Source organism: Saccopteryx leptura, chromosome 2 (genome assembly GCF_036850995.1).
Source record: "Saccopteryx leptura isolate mSacLep1 chromosome 2, mSacLep1_pri_phased_curated, whole genome shotgun sequence".
Taxonomy (NCBI): domain Eukaryota; kingdom Metazoa; phylum Chordata; class Mammalia; order Chiroptera; family Emballonuridae; genus Saccopteryx; species Saccopteryx leptura.
The window spans coordinates 311,500,621-311,507,489 of NC_089504.1; the positions used below are offsets into that span (position 1 = coordinate 311,500,621).

Here is a 6,869-nt window from a genome sequence, read left to right on the forward strand (position 1 = left end):
AGCGAGGATTAAACACAACTAACGAAAGAATAAGGATGAGTGTTAGGAATTCATTTAAGGATTTGTGAACTCCCGTCTGATGAGAGTGCTTTGGAGACCTGGTTCATCATCCCGCAGTGGGCCTGACTCTTTTCCACACAGCTCCAGGAAGAAACCACTTCTGTTTTCTGTGGGGGACCAGAGAATCGGTGGAAGCAGATACATTTATTGACGTCCCATTTCTGCTGGCCTCTTTCAAGTTGCGTCTGGTGGGTGGGACAGACAGAAGCACATCTTTCCTTTAAGGATAAACGTCATCCCCTAAAGAGAAATGGGCGGGTTTCTTGTACTTGAATAAGATCCCTGCTCTTTGTTGGTGAACTCACAGGTGCGAGAGTCCCATCTCTGTTTAGATCCGTGATGGCGAACCTATGACACACGTGTCAGCACTGACACGCGTAGCCATTTTCAATGACATGCGTCCGCATGCCGCCGCATACCAGAGAAGTATGGGGCCGCATGCTGAGAAGGACGTTTCAGCCTCGGTTCCTGCAGGGCAGGTGCAGTAGCGGAGGATAAAACATTTGCTGTAGTATAGACACTCTGTGCCGGAGGTCTGTAGGCCAAAACAACTAGAGTGTCTAGTTCTGGGACTTCCGGTTAGGCCATTAGGGGATCTTTGACCTCACTTCTGGCCGGCGGAGCAGGGAGCAGCGGAATGCCGTGGGGGACGCATCTCTGGGGGCCCTGTGATCGCCATTACCAGCAACCACATAACCACAGCAACCATCATCCAATCTACTGTTCTGGGGTGTTGTGGATTTCTAATTGACCATCATTACTGAGATAAGTGAGGGGGAGGCTGGGAGAGGCGAGTTCCTGTGCTATGGGTGCTGTTTCTCACCATTAGACATAGCGGCAGCCATCTTAATTTACATAAGATGCAACTTGCAGAATTTCAAGATAGCATCTGGGCTCAGGTGTTTGTCGACTTGAGGTCAAAGCTTGAGAATCTGGAAAGGTGCTGCTTGGAGAATCAAGAGGAGTGCCTATACGAACAGAAAATTTGGAGTGCCTGGAACTGATTACCAGACACTTTTAGCACCCTGAAAAATATAGCAATGGCTTTACTCATAATTTTTCCCTCTACATACTTTTGTGAGACCTTATTCTCAGTGTTAAATAATATCAAAACCAACAAAAGAAACAGATTGACAGATGAAGTTAGTAGCACTTGCTTGGGCATGAAGTGTACAAAATACCAACCTTCAATTGAAGATTTAGCCAATGAAATTCAGCAACAAAAAGTCACTAATAGGCAGGTTAGTTAAAGAATTCCCCCTCCCCCTCACTTATCTTAGTTCACGGCACCCCACACAAGTTAAATAATATCAAGACCAACAAAAGAAACTGACTGACAGATGAACAAAGAAGTCACTAAGCAGGTAAGTTAAATAATTAGTTTTTGACTTGTTAAATACAGTTATATATTACAATTATACATTTTTGTTATTTAAACTATAAATATCGCAAAATTATGGTGTTTTTTCTCGAAGTGACACACCACCCGAGTTATGCTCGGTTTTTTGGTGAATTTTGACACTGTAAGGCCAGTTGCCACGGCCACCATCACAGCCACCTGGCCCATGCAGGTTTGCATTGGATTCAGACAGTCGGTAAAGAAACAACGGAGCCAAAAACTGGTGGGTCATCATCTTTAATCCTAGCTTGCACCCGGCGGGCAAGTAAAAACACACACTGGGCTCAAAACCCATTCATTCAGCTACTCACAAAGCTACTGATTTATCCGAGTTTCCTAGAATCAAAGGTTTCTAGCTCACCAGCCTTATTCACCTCTGTTCCCCATCTCCTTCCTTCTCCCTGCACAAATTGCACAAATTGGCTTCTCACTCAACACTCCGCCATCTTGGCTGCTTCTCCTGGCCTCCTCCACGTGGCCTTTCTCTGCTCTCTCCTCTCTGCTCTCTCCTCTAATGATAATCTCATTATCATTAGAACCAAGAGAGCAAGCTCCCTTTCTGCCCCCATTTTATAGTGTAGAAATCAAAACCTTTAATCCAATATACAAAATAGGGAAGTCTCTAATACAAAGTCACTTATCAGAGACATGATAGGATTGTACCACCCCACATCAAAAAGGGTGGGAAAGGCTTAGTCCTAAAACCAAGCCCCAGGCTACAAGGATCCTGCCTGCCCACAGCCCGCCCCCAACACACATTAATATCACCTGGGCAACGGCTTCCACGTGGGCAGTGCCATCTTTAACAAAGTGAGCATAATATATTTTATCTGCCCAACAGACACACCAAGCTCAAAAGATTGTCCATCACTGGTTTAGAGGCCTGTTTGCTCTGCAGTACAGAGAAAGTTGGCAAGCAGGCTTGATAGCAGCTCTTAGAGAAGAGGTGGAGTTAGAGCAGAGTTTTTCAACTGTTGAACCACAGACTGGTTCGCTAGAAATCTCCAGCAGGTCCGGGAAAGAGTTAACCACTCTGATTGTTGGTTAAATAAGTTTGTAAAATGTGATTTTTATGTTTGCTTGCTTATAGTTTGCATTGGGGGCTGGGTAGTGCCAGGTAATTGTGATCTGTGAAATTGCAAATTATCTTTCTGCTTTTGAAGAGCCATTGTTTTGCTAAAGTTTGCTAGAGGAGAGGTTTTTGCACCAGGAAGTTTTGAAAAGAAGAGAAGAAAGAGAAGAGGCAAAAAGAAGCCATGTTTGCAGAGTGAGAGCAGAGATGCTGAAGAAGCAGCCATGTTTTGCAGAGAAAAAGAAGATGTGCAGATGGGGAACCAGAGGCAAAGGGCTTTGATTCTAGGAGAAACCGGAGAAAATTCTTCTGGTTGTGGAACTGGAGAACGTGTCAGGGATTTGGGAGCTCTAAATGAGTGAAAGGGAAGTGTTTTCCATGTGTGTTGCTTGTTGGCCGGTGCGAGACTTGAATAAAGGAATGGCCCACCGTTTTTTGGCTCCACTGCCTGAATTCAGTGAGAACCTGCATGTGCATGGCCACGATGGCGGTGTCCCTTGGCCATACACTGATGAAGATTACTGACCCAATGATCTTAGTAAAATTCACTGTGCTCAGGGTGATTTCTGCCTTAGCGGTCCCTGAAATAATTCTTCTATTTTCACCCATCCCCATGTGTAAAAATGTTGAAAACTACCACCGAGTTAGAGGATCTTTTGGCTGAAAGGATCTTTGAGACCATCTAGTCCCTCTTTCTATGTCTTCATGCTGTGACCTTTGGAAGGTGACTTTCAGCAAAGTTTGTTTGCATTGTTAAAGAACTAGCTTTAAGGGAATAAAGTTGCAGATCTAATTGGTGTTTTTAAGTGATTCCTGGAAGGTTTTTTTTTTGTATTTTTCTGAAGCTGGAAACGGGAAGGCAGTCAGACAGACTCCCGCATGCGCCTGACCGGGATCCACCCGGCACACCCACCAGGGGGCGATGCTCTGCCCACCAGGGGGCGATGCTCTGCCCCTCCGGAGCGTCGTTCTGTCGCGACCAGAGTCACTCTAGCTCCTGGGGCAGAGGCCAAGGAGCCATCCCCAGCGCCCAGGCCATCTTTTGCTCCCATGGAGCCTCGGCTGTGGGAGGGGAAGAAAGAGACAGAGAGGAAGGAGAGGGGGAGGGGTGGAGAAGCAGATGGGTGCCTCTCCTGTGTGCCCTGGCCGGGAATCGAACCCGGGACTTCCGCACACCAGGCCGACGCTCTACCACTGAGCCAACCGGCCAGGGCCATTCCTGGAAGGTTTTTATAGGCAGAGTGTGGGACGAGGAAGTGTAAAGTGTGGAAGGTCACCTCTTAGTGGAAGGCAGGGGGTCTTATTAGGCAGATTGCCTCACGAGGGTTGATGGGGAAATTCCAGACTGACTGATTGGTTTAAAATTCCATTCCTCAGAGAGGCTAAAGCTGCAATTAGGTGAGTTATTAAGTTCTAGCTCTTTGAAGTGACTTAGCAAAAGTGACTCCATTTAGGTCTTTTATTATTATTTTTTTAACAGAATAAAAACTAAAATAGGCACATGAGACTAATAAAAAAAGTCAAGCCAACAGCCCTCCTTTGAAGAAGATGTAAATATCCATCAACAGGAGAAAAGATAAACAAAAATGTGCTTTGTTTATACAATGGAATACTATCCAACAATAAAAAAGAACATGTTACTGATACTTCATGGATGAGCCTAAAAAGACATTATATTGGGCAAAATAATATAAAGTAATATGAAACTGAAGAATAAGCAAAACTAAAGTGTGGTAGTAGAAGTAAAAAAATTTTGGTTAATTCTGGGGGAAGTGGCTATTGACTGGAACAGGGCACGAGAGAACTTTCTAGAAGGATGGAAATGTTTTATCTTTTGAACTGGGTGCCTGCTGCCTGTGTGTGTGTGGGACTGAGCTGTACACTTGAGGTTGGCATGTTTTACTGACTGTAAATTATACCAGGAAAAGAATAACAACCCTAACCCAAAACTTAACAGTGAGCACACAGAATGGGAAATAGCTGGTCAGTTGACTTAGGAACATTTCTTGTCAGTAAAGTGCAATGAAGCAAATTTAATAATGAGCAACCCAAATAGAAGTCCCCTTGTCCAGTAGCTAAGTGACTTGGGTATGGGCACATTACTCAGCGTCTCTGAATTTCCGTTTTCCTTCTATTAAAAGAAGAAGAAGGTCCATTTGTTCATTGCGCACAGAATCTGCCACGTCAAGTGCAATGGCCTTGCATGGAAAGGACACGAAAACTCCAATTACAGACCTTGAGGCTAGTTTGCCCATACAGTGAGCCCAGCAGCACAGAAATAAATGGAGCTGCCAACAGCAGCCCCACCCGACTCTTTCCCTGCCTTCCTGGTTATAGCCAGCCCCGCGGGAGGGAGCGGTGAAAAGACCTTATGTTGAGCCCCAGACGGGAGCGCCCCTCCCTCCTCTGGGGCTTGCTTCTCCTGTGCTCCAGAGCGGCTCTTGTCCTCCAGCCCGCTGACCCTGAAAGGCTCTTTCTGTTCGGTGAATGAGTTTAAAGCCAGAGAGACAGAGAGAAGGAAAATATTTGAGGGTAGTTGACTCACACCCAGCCCCAGTGCTTAAAATATGTGGTCAGGATTCCAAGTCCAGAGGAAGGAAAGATGGTGATGGAGGGAGAGTTGACTTGAGGTGGTGAACACCCAATGGAATATACAGATGATATATTATAGAATTGTATACCCGACGCTACTCACATTTTAGTAATTTCTTGTTGTGGGGTACTCATCTATGCATTGCAGGGTATTTATTGGTATCCCTGGCCTCTACCTATTAGATGCTAGTAGTACTCCTCACCCCAATTGTGACAACCAAAAATGACCCCAAGCATTGCCAAATGTCCCCTGGGGAACAGAATTGCTCCTGGTTGAGGACCACTGTAATAGAAAATTAGTTCTTTCAGCTTAACACCTAAAGATGCATTGGGATGCACTTGTCACTTGAACATCTGTCTCATGCGTCAGTCTGTAAGTCTTCAAGGTCAAAGACAGGCGCCTATTCACCTTTCTGTTTCCTGTCCCTTGCTTCATACCTGGCATCTGAGCGATACGCACTAAATGGTTGAATGAACAAATGAATGAATGAATAAATGAACCGACTCCCTTGGAGACACTGAAATATAAACTTTCATTCACTGAATAGGTAGTGTTCTATTAAACATCAGCCTGGTATGGGCTGGAGTTGAGGCAGGAAGATTACCTGCATGACCTGAGGGAAATGGGGGCCTCTTGTTCATCTTGTTGATGTCAGAACATCCAAACCTATAGAGGATTTTTATAAAAATTGATTTGAGTCAAACAAGGTTACACCTAGAGGCGAGACCTCAACAGGCTAGAAAAAATGCTTTGGAGAGTAAGTTTGTAGTTTATACATTTGGAATTAAGGAAGGAACGTAAGGAAGATTACATGGAGGTGGGAGAAAGCCAGGTGAGGCTCGGGTTACAGGACAGTTAAGGATTATGGGCTGTCTTGAGGAAAGTCACTCTTTAGAAGGAAGGTTCTGAAATGGACATTTTAAAGGTGTGTTAACCTGGATACATAGCAACAATGGGCTTAAGGCAAAAAGATAAACCATTTATTTAAAAAGTTATATGCCTGAGGTATGGCTACTCACCATGACCTGCCCAGTTAGGAACTTATGATCAGAACATCCTGTGAGGTTATTTTTTGTAGAACTCCTTTTTTTTAATTTTTTTTTTTTATTTACAATTTGTGATTCACTGTCATCCATGGTCATGGGCCCATAGAGGCATCTTCTCCTTGAGTTCCTTCTCTTGGACTTGTCCTTTTTACAAAACAACAGAAATAGATTGCATGCTGAAGACATTCTTCTTACTGGGGATAAAGCCAGAATTCTGGGATATTGAGTCCTGAGAGTCTCATAGTTAAAAGGAAAGCGCTCCCCAATATTGTCATTAGGTAGTCACGAGAGCCATGGGAGGACATTGATTATAAAAGTTTGGCATTGGAAAAATCACAAGTGAAAAATAGATGGAAGAATCTCTACCACAAAATCCTATCTTATTGTTTTTTTTAATCCCAGAAAACTTCACCAGTGTTGTCTTTGGGCAAGTGACAAATCTCTTCTGGGTCTGTTTTCCAAACAATAAAATGCTTGAGAAGGTAGAATCCTCTTCTGTAAAAAAAGAAAGATAGAATTCATATGATTGCTTTCCAGACTAAGTTTGGGAGGTAACGCCTTATCAAGGATAATGACTGTTGCTTATGATTGATGGGCTGCTCTTGGAAGTAGGAGAAAAAACAAGACCAGTGAGGGAGACAGAAGACTTGGGGTCCCTCCCAGTCCAATGAGGACCTCCAAATAGGACCCGTCATCGGG

At 44.2% G+C, this 6,869-nt stretch overlaps 1 non-coding gene across 1 annotated transcript; it reads right to left on the reverse strand.

Moving 5' to 3' along the window:
- Nucleotides 1-3,669: 3,669 nt before the first annotated feature.
- Nucleotides 3,670-3,745, reverse strand: TRNAT-GGU (transfer RNA threonine (anticodon GGU)). Its single transcript has one exon. It is a non-coding gene; the product is annotated as a tRNA-Thr (tRNA).
- Between the last annotated feature and the right edge of the window lie 3,124 nt (nucleotides 3,746-6,869).